The sequence below is a fragment of the Mesoplodon densirostris genome, chromosome 8 (assembly GCF_025265405.1).
Source record: "Mesoplodon densirostris isolate mMesDen1 chromosome 8, mMesDen1 primary haplotype, whole genome shotgun sequence".
NCBI lineage: Eukaryota > Metazoa > Chordata > Mammalia > Artiodactyla > Ziphiidae > Mesoplodon > Mesoplodon densirostris.
Genome location: NC_082668.1, coordinates 20,581,061 through 20,589,547, shown reverse-complemented (window position 1 = coordinate 20,589,547; position 8,487 = coordinate 20,581,061). Strand labels below are relative to the sequence as shown.

General features: G+C 43.1%; 1 pseudogene; it reads left to right on the top strand.

Moving 5' to 3' along the window:
• The first annotated feature begins 4,565 nt into the window (after positions 1-4,565).
• Positions 4,566-7,653, top strand: LOC132494704 (potassium-transporting ATPase alpha chain 2-like; annotated as a pseudogene).
• The last annotated feature ends 834 nt before the right edge of the window (positions 7,654-8,487 follow it).

Genomic DNA, 8,487 nt, shown 5'->3' with positions numbered 1-8,487 from the left:
TTAAACATTGAGTGGTCAGGGAAGGCTTCTTTGAGAAGCTGACCTTGAGCAGGGACTTGAAGAATAAAAAAGAGCCAGTCATGCAAACACCAGGGCAGTGGAGTGTGTAGGCAGGAAAAATCCTGGTATATTCTAGAGATGTCAGAAAGTTAAGATGGCTGAGCAAAGAGGGCAAATAACATATTCTTCATAGTATCAAGCTTACTGCACCAGAAACTTAGACCACAGCCACTTTGTCACCTGCAAGATGAGTCACTTTGGAGCAGTGGTTTCATTCCCTCCAGGGGGAATGACATTTGGTAATAGAGGAGCCCTTACAGCAATGCCTTTTCTACAAAACTTTTCAAAGTCCTAAGTTCCTGCCTTTCAAGCCCAAATTCCATTTCAGTGAGGTGAACCTGTTCTTATTAAAAATGTTCCATAGGCTAAAATTAATTAACAATCAACAAGGGAAAAGGAATGAGATTATTCATGGTCCTTTTTTGCCTGGATGGGGAAAGGCTGGGATGGGGAGAAGACAGAACTTCTAGTGTCCTTCTAGTCATCAAATTAGGATGTGTCTCTTTGTGAAGATAGGCCCTGAAGGTATACTTGGGATGAACATGTCTCTTTCCAAAGATTAAATTTAGGGACCTCCTATAAAGTCATGGCATCCCCAGCCACGCCCACTGTATTCCAAGGTCAACTTTATACCTATGTACCAGATCTGGAATGTGCCTTGTCATTTGCTCCTGGTTTGGCTCCACTCTTTCCCTGCCCTAGAACAATACCCACGATACATAAACTGTGAGTAACTGTGGATAACAGCAAGGATGCTGGATTCAAGGACTGCTTACATGTCTTTCTAGACAACCTGTTCTCTTGTTCCACCACCGGAATCAGAACTCCCTCCCTCTATTCCCCTCTTCCTCCAGCCCTCAGAGACAGTCCACATTTCTAGCTTAGGCAATGCATTCTTGCTGCCCTGACACATACCACCAGAGTGGGCCAAGCAAGCTATTGAGAGAGACAAGCTACCCACCCAACACTTGGCTTTGGCTGAGGGCATCAAGCTAGGCTATGTTGTCATAGTAACTAAGGTCCCTTGATAAGCCACATCAGCTCAACTCTTAAAATTGATCATGGCATTGTTGATGAAGTTGATGAGGGTTACATCAGACTGTATCCCTCCAGAGCCCAGATTGAATGACTTTTAATTAGAACAAATCTGATGTTTAACTCTCTCTTCCCTGTGGAGGCAGCTGCTAGATCCAAATCTGGAACGGGTTCAGTGGGCACAAGTTTGTTGGTTACAGGATACATCATAACATAATGAGAACTTCCCCATATGGAAAGGTCTCTAAGGAAGTTTTGGGGTTCAATTCCATCACTTCTAAATCACCACTGATTCTGAATTATTTTGAACCAATGTTCAATATCAATGCCTTCCATGAATAGGATTCATTTATTCATTCAAAAGTGTATTTAGGGTTGTCTTTTGGTCTTGTTTATGGTTTCCTTTGCTGTGCAAAAGCTTTTAAGTTTCATTAGGTCCCACTTCTTTATTTTTGTTTTTATGTCCATTTCTCTAGGATGTGGGTCAAAAAGGATCTTGCCGTGGGGCTTCCCTGGTGGCGCAGTGGTTGAGAGTCCACCTGCTGATGCAGGGGACATGGGTTCTTGCCCCGGTCCGGGAAGATCCCACATGCCACGGAGCGGCTGGGCCCGTGAGCCATGGCCGCTGAGCCTGCACGTCCGGAGCTCGTGCTCCGCAATGGGAGAGACCACAACAGTGAGAGGCCCGCATACCGCAAAAAAAAAAAAAAAAAAAAAAAAAAAAAAGGATCTTGCTGTGATTTATGTCATAGAGTGGTCTGCCTATGTTTTCCTCTAAGAGTTTCATAGTTTCTGGCCTTATATTTAGGGCTTTAATCCATTTTGAGCTTATTTTTGTATATGGTGTTAAGGAGTGTTCTAATCTCATACTTTTACATGTAGCTGTCTAGTTTTCACAGCACCACTTATTGAAGAGGCTGTCTTTTCTCCAGTGTATATTCTTGCCTCCTTTATCAAAGATAAGGTGACCATATGTGCGTGGGTTTACCTTTGGGCTTTCTATCCTGTTCCATTGATCTATACTTCTGTTTTTGTGCCAGTACCATATTGTCCTGATTACTGTAGCCCCCAGAATGAGAGAAAATATTTCCAAATGAAGCAACTGACAAAAGATTAATCTCCAAAATTTACAATCAGCTCATGCAGCTCAATAACAAAAAAACAAACAACCCAATCCAAAAATGGGCAGAAGACCTAAATAGACATTTCTCCACAGAAGATATACAGACTGCCAACAAACACATGAAAGAATGCTCAACATCATTAATCATTAGAGAAATGCAAATCAAAACTACAATGAAATATCATCTCACACCAGTCAGAATGGCCATCATCAAAAAATCTAGAAACAATAAGTGTTGGAGAGGGTGTGGAGAAAAGGGAACACTCTTGCACTGCTGGTGGGAATGTGAATTGGTACAGCCACTATGGAGAACAGTATGGAGGTTCCTTAAAAAACTACAAATAGAACTACCATACGACCCAGCAATCCCACTACTGGGCATATACCCTGAGAAAACCATAATTCAGAAAGAGTCATGGGGCTTCCCTGGTGGTGCAGTGGTTGAGAGTCCGCCTGCTGATGCAGGGGACACGGGTTCATGCCCCGGTCCGGGAAGATCCCACATGCTGCAGAGCGGCTAGGCCCGTGAGCCATGGGCGCTGAGCCTGTGCATCCAGAGCCTGTGCTCCACAATGGGAGAGGCCACAACAGTGAGAGGCCTGCATACCACAAAAAAAAAAAAAAAAAAAAAAAAAAGAGTGATGTACCAAAATGTTCATTGCAGCTCTATTTACAATAGACAGGAGATAGAAACAACCTAAGTGTCCATCATCGGATGAATGGATAAAGACGATGTGGCACATATATACAGTGGAATATTACTCAGCCATAAAAAGAAATGAAATTGAGTGATTTGTAGAGAGGTGGATGGACCTAGAGTCTGTCATACAGAGTGAAGTAAGTCAGAAAGAGAAAAACAAATACCGTATGCTAACACATATATATGGAATCTAAGAAAAAGAAAAAAAAACGGTCATGAAGAACCTAGGGGCAAGATGGGAATAAAGACACAGACCTACTAGGGAATGGACTTGAGGATATGGAGAGGGGGAAGGGTAAGCTGTGACAAAGTGAGAGTGGCATGGACATATATACACTACCAAACGTAAAATAGATAGCTAGTGGGAAGTAGCCACATAGCACAGGGAGATCAGCTCGGTGCTTTGTGACCACATAGAGGGGTGAGATAGGGAGGGTGGGAGGGAGGGAGTGAGATGCAAGAGGGAAGAGATATGGGGACATATGTGTATGTATAACTGATTCAGTTTGTTATAAAGCAGAAACTAACACACCATTGTAAAGCAATTATACTCCAATAAAGATGTTACCAAAAAAAAAGTGTATTTAGCATCTCCTGTGTGTTCTAGGTGTGCAGGATAATGAGATGAAGGGAACATGTTCCCTTCCTTCAAAGAGCTCCATAAAGGGTGATGCATATATTTGTTTCTCTTGAGAAGGTGGCTAAAAGACCACCATATGAAGCTTCCAAAGTCAATAACTACCAAAAATGTCATCATGAGCTAGAATGAGCACTCTATCTGCAGGGACAAAGATGATGATGTTGGTGGTCAACCCTCTCTGGATTAGTAAGTTATGGTAAATTAGACAAATGTTTTTCCTCCTCCACAATTTCTCATGTGTCATAGGCAGTTAATAGTTGGCAAATAGAATGAAATAGAGCTACAGAATCTACAGTCCCTACAAGACATTACTTTTTTATTATGATTATGTATTGTAATATTAATATTAATAACTAAATTTGAGTGCTTACTAAGTACCAGGAATAGTTCTAAGTGCTCTACGTGCATTATCTCATTTAATTCTAACAACCCCAAGAGGTAAATATTGCCTTTCCCCTATTTTCATCCTGACTTTACAGATGCAGAAACTGAGGCTCAGACTGACTTGTGTACCTCATTCCCTGCAAAGATTTCCAGAGGCTTCAGCTGAGAAATGCTGACCTGGTTCAAGCTCCTCTCTTTATGAAGCACATTCATCCAGGCTTTGTCTCTTCTAGTCAGAGGCTAATATTACTTTGTCAAGAGATGGCCAAAACCCACAGGTCCCCAATTATGAGATCATTTAGTCATTCAACAAATATCTGTTTTGAATCCCCATGTGTTGAGAATACAATGGTAAACAAACACAGGCTCTGCTCTCAGGAGGATTTCAACCTGGTAGAGTAGATTTTTAAATGAGCAGAAATAAGATAGAAAACTATGAGCAGGCACTGAACCCACTGGGCTTCAGCAGCACAGGGTCCAGTCTGAGACTGGCCCTTCAGGTCTCCCACCTCAAACTACTGCAGCTGGACCCCTGAGTTCCAGGCCCTTAGTACAGCTCACACCCTGGAACTGTGCCCTTCTGTGACCAACTTCATTCCACAAGCACCCATGTCATCAGCATCATGGGCAAAACAACACCAAAAACTTACTCTGTGAAGCTCAGTGGAACTAAAGACATAGAGGAAACACCCAGTGGGGATGGCAAGGAGGAGTACCAGATCCTGAAGTACAACTGCTAGGAACTCATAAAGAATCACTAGAAAGAAGAACCCAAGAAAGAATTCACCTAGATGATCAGAAATTGAACAATAAGGAATTGGAAGAGAACTATGGTCCAAATGAGATACAATGCTGTCCAGCATGAGAGCTGAAGAGCTCTTGGTTCAGGACACCCCCCCACTCAGGCCTTTCAAAGAAACATGAGGGATTGTCAAATTTCTCAGTAGATGGTATGGGGCTTCCCCATCCTTCTATGGACAGGAGCTGTCCTATGCTAGCTTGCATTTGGAATTCAGTACTCCAATCATAAGTGTGCATCCTTAGACAGTGTGTATTTGGGTTCTGTGCTTGCTCTGATTGGGGTGATATTTGCTTATTTCCAATAAGTGAAAAGCACCAACATCATGTTAAGATTCAATAAATTATTCCTCTCCAAGTTTTTGTCATCTGGGATGCAAGAGACAGTATAATCCCTGAAGAGCAGCTAATGGTCCGGAACATGGAGGAGATTAAGGGTGGAAACCAAATTCCTAGGGAAATCAGGTGGCTGGCTTCTCAGTGAGCTAAAATAGATAATTTATCTCTCACTAGGAGGTCTGAGCCCCACTCCTGTTCCCGTGACTTTACTCATGGCAATCCCCTTCAAACAAAGAACACTGGCTTCTCTTCTACAACTTATTTTAAAGGTGTGGCAACTGGCACAATCACCAACACAGGCAATGGCACCACCATTGGACAGATTGCCTCAATAGCTTCAGGAATTGGCAATAGGAAGACAGCCATTGCCACTGAGATTGAGCACTTTGTTAGTATTGTGGCAGAAGTGGTCACTTCACCAGCATCCTTTTCTTTATTATCACAGTGCCCATGAAGTATGTCCTGGACTCCACCACCTTCCTCATTGGTGTCACTGTGGCCCATGCACCTGAGGACCTCCTGGTGATTGTCACTGTCACTCCATTAATGACAGAAAAACAGGTGGCCAAGAACTGCCTGGAGATGAACCTGGAAGCAGTGAAGACCTCGGTTCCACCTCTATCATTTGCTCTGACAAGATCGACCCTCAGACTCACAACAGAACCCATGTGTGGTGTGACAATCAGATCTATGTGGCTGACACATGATGAACAGAAAAACCAACTCCTTGCCTGAAGCTCTGGAATCTGGGCCTCCTTATTCAAGATAATAACACTGTATAACCAAGTTGAGTTCAAATAAGGACACAAGAAACCATCATGGAGAAAGTTGTGGTTGGAGGTCATTTTCAGAGGTCATTTTGGGGGATGTGATAGAAATTAGGAAATGAGACTGCAAAGTGCCTGGAATCCCTTTTGATTCTACCGACAAATTTCAGCCCCCATACATGAGATGGATGACCCCAGTGACAGATGTTGCCTCACGATGATGAAGGGGCCCCTGAGAAGATCCTAGAGAAGTACAGCACCATCATTATTGATGTCCTAGAGCAGCCTCGGGTCAAGGGCACAGCTAAGGCCTTCCACACCATGTACATGGAGCTAGGGGGTCTGGAAGAGCCACATTCTGGGTTTCTGTCACCTCTTTCTGCCAGCAATCAAGTTCCCAGAAGCCTACTCATTTGACAGATGTCATGACCTTTCCCACCTCCAGTTTCTGATTTGTGGGCTCTTGTCAAGGACTGATCCCCTTCGGTCCACTGTGCCTGAGGTACTTACCAAATACCAGAGTGCTGGGGTCAAGGTTGTTATGGTCACAAGTGATCATCCCTTCACAGCCAACACTATTGCCAGGTATCATTTCAGCCAACAGTGAGATAGATGGTGGAAGACATTGAAAAAGCCTCAACATTGCTATGGAGCAAGTACACAAATAGGGTAAAGCCACTGTGATGTCCAGTATGGAGCTGAAGGACATAAATCAAGAGCATCTTCGATGAGCTCTTAACCAAGTATTTGGAAACCGTCTTTGCTCAGACATCCCTCCAGCAGAAGCCAATCACTGATGTGAGCTGTCAGAGACAGATGCACTTGTTCCTGTGAGAGAGGATGGGCTTAACGCTTCTCCAGCTCTAAAGAATGCAGATGTTGGGATTGCCATGAGGGTAGCAGTTTCTAATGGATCCAAAAATGCAGGCCACACAGTCTTACTGGATGACAGTGATATCTTTGCATCTCTAACCACAGGGTAGAGGAAGGCCACCTAATCTTTGATAACCTAAAGAAGATTATTGCTTATACTCTGACCCAGAACATTGCCAAGCTTTGCATTTTTTTGATTTACACTATTGTCGGGCTTGCCCTGATCACTGGCATCATTACTATCTTGTTCATCAGTTTGGGCACAGACTTAACTCCCTTATTGCTCTATCCTATGGGAAAGCTGAAAGTGTCATTTTGAACCAGAAACCCCACCATAAGAAAATGGACAGATTGGTGAACAAGTCACTTGCCTCATAGTCCTGCCAAAACACTGGCCTCACGCAAGCCCAGGAGCTTTCGTTGTCTATGTCACCATGTACGCACAGAGGAGATTTAGGCCCAGCACTCTCATTAACCTCTGGAGCAATGGAGGAATAACAGCATGAATGACGGGGACGATTGCTATGCCCAAGAATGGACAAGGTATCAGAGGAAATACCTAGAAGGTACAGGCTACACAGCTGCTCTCACTGGCATCATGAACTACCAAATAGCATATCTGATCATGAAGAAGACCTGGAGCAATTTCATCTTCCAACAAGGTCTTTCCAGAAATAAAGCCATCTGGCTAGGGATTGCCTCACAGCTTATCATAGCAGTAATTCTCTCCTATGGCACTGGAAGTGTCACAGCCCTAGATTTTACCAGGCTCCTGGCTCAGGATTGGTTTGTAGATATGCCACATCCATATCTTCTGCTTTGGGTGTATAATGATGTGTAAAAACTTTTCATCAGACTTTACTGTGGAACCTGTTGGGATAATATATCACTAACACCATCTTTTTGCCCAAGTGTCCCAACTTCACATTGGTGATGATCTTCAGTTCTCTTGTGTAATAATGACATCATCCAAATTTATACCAGAGAAAGACAAAAACTATATGAAAGGCACTCAACTGATGTTTTGTACTTTACAGCTGAGATTTGACTATTTATGTGTAAATTTTATCTCTATCTCCAGTTTTAAAATATGTAAGTTTCAAGGTGATGATGTAGAGAAGAAACACTTATTTGTATATACATAGATTTCCAAGATATTACGTAATCTTGTGTAACCCAGATGTCAGCTGGGGTCTCCCTGCTTTTAAGCTCTAGGTAGGATTTCTCATACCTCTATTCTACATCCTGTTGAAGATCAATGCCTTTCTCAAGATGTCTGTGAGTTCCTGGGGAAACTGGCCACTTTGCTCAAAAATCCAGCTCAAGGTTTGCAGGAAATGGAGAAGGGGGCAAGATTACATCATGAGAACATGGACATGCCCCACTTTGACTCTCAGATGTTGCCACAGCATGCTTTCCCTGCCATGTCACCCCTCACCTCCAACTCTCAGCATCTCACTGGTCCATCCATTTTTGCCTCACCTCTTCTCCTCCCTCCCAGATGGTCCTTCACCCCTACTACTGGAATGCCAGTTGGACTTCTTCCAATTCCTGCTCCAAATCCAAACTCCAAGTCCACTTTGCATATCCTAACTCAAGGGGCTGTACTGAACAAAAGGGTCTTTCATTCACCAGGAAGCCATATTGGTTTGAAATAGTAATATCTATTTCTTGTAAAACATTTGCAAAGCACTTTCCAGCACCAACGTTATGCCAATCATTTTTCATGCTTTCAACTTAGGTTTATTCATGTGTGGAACAACATCTA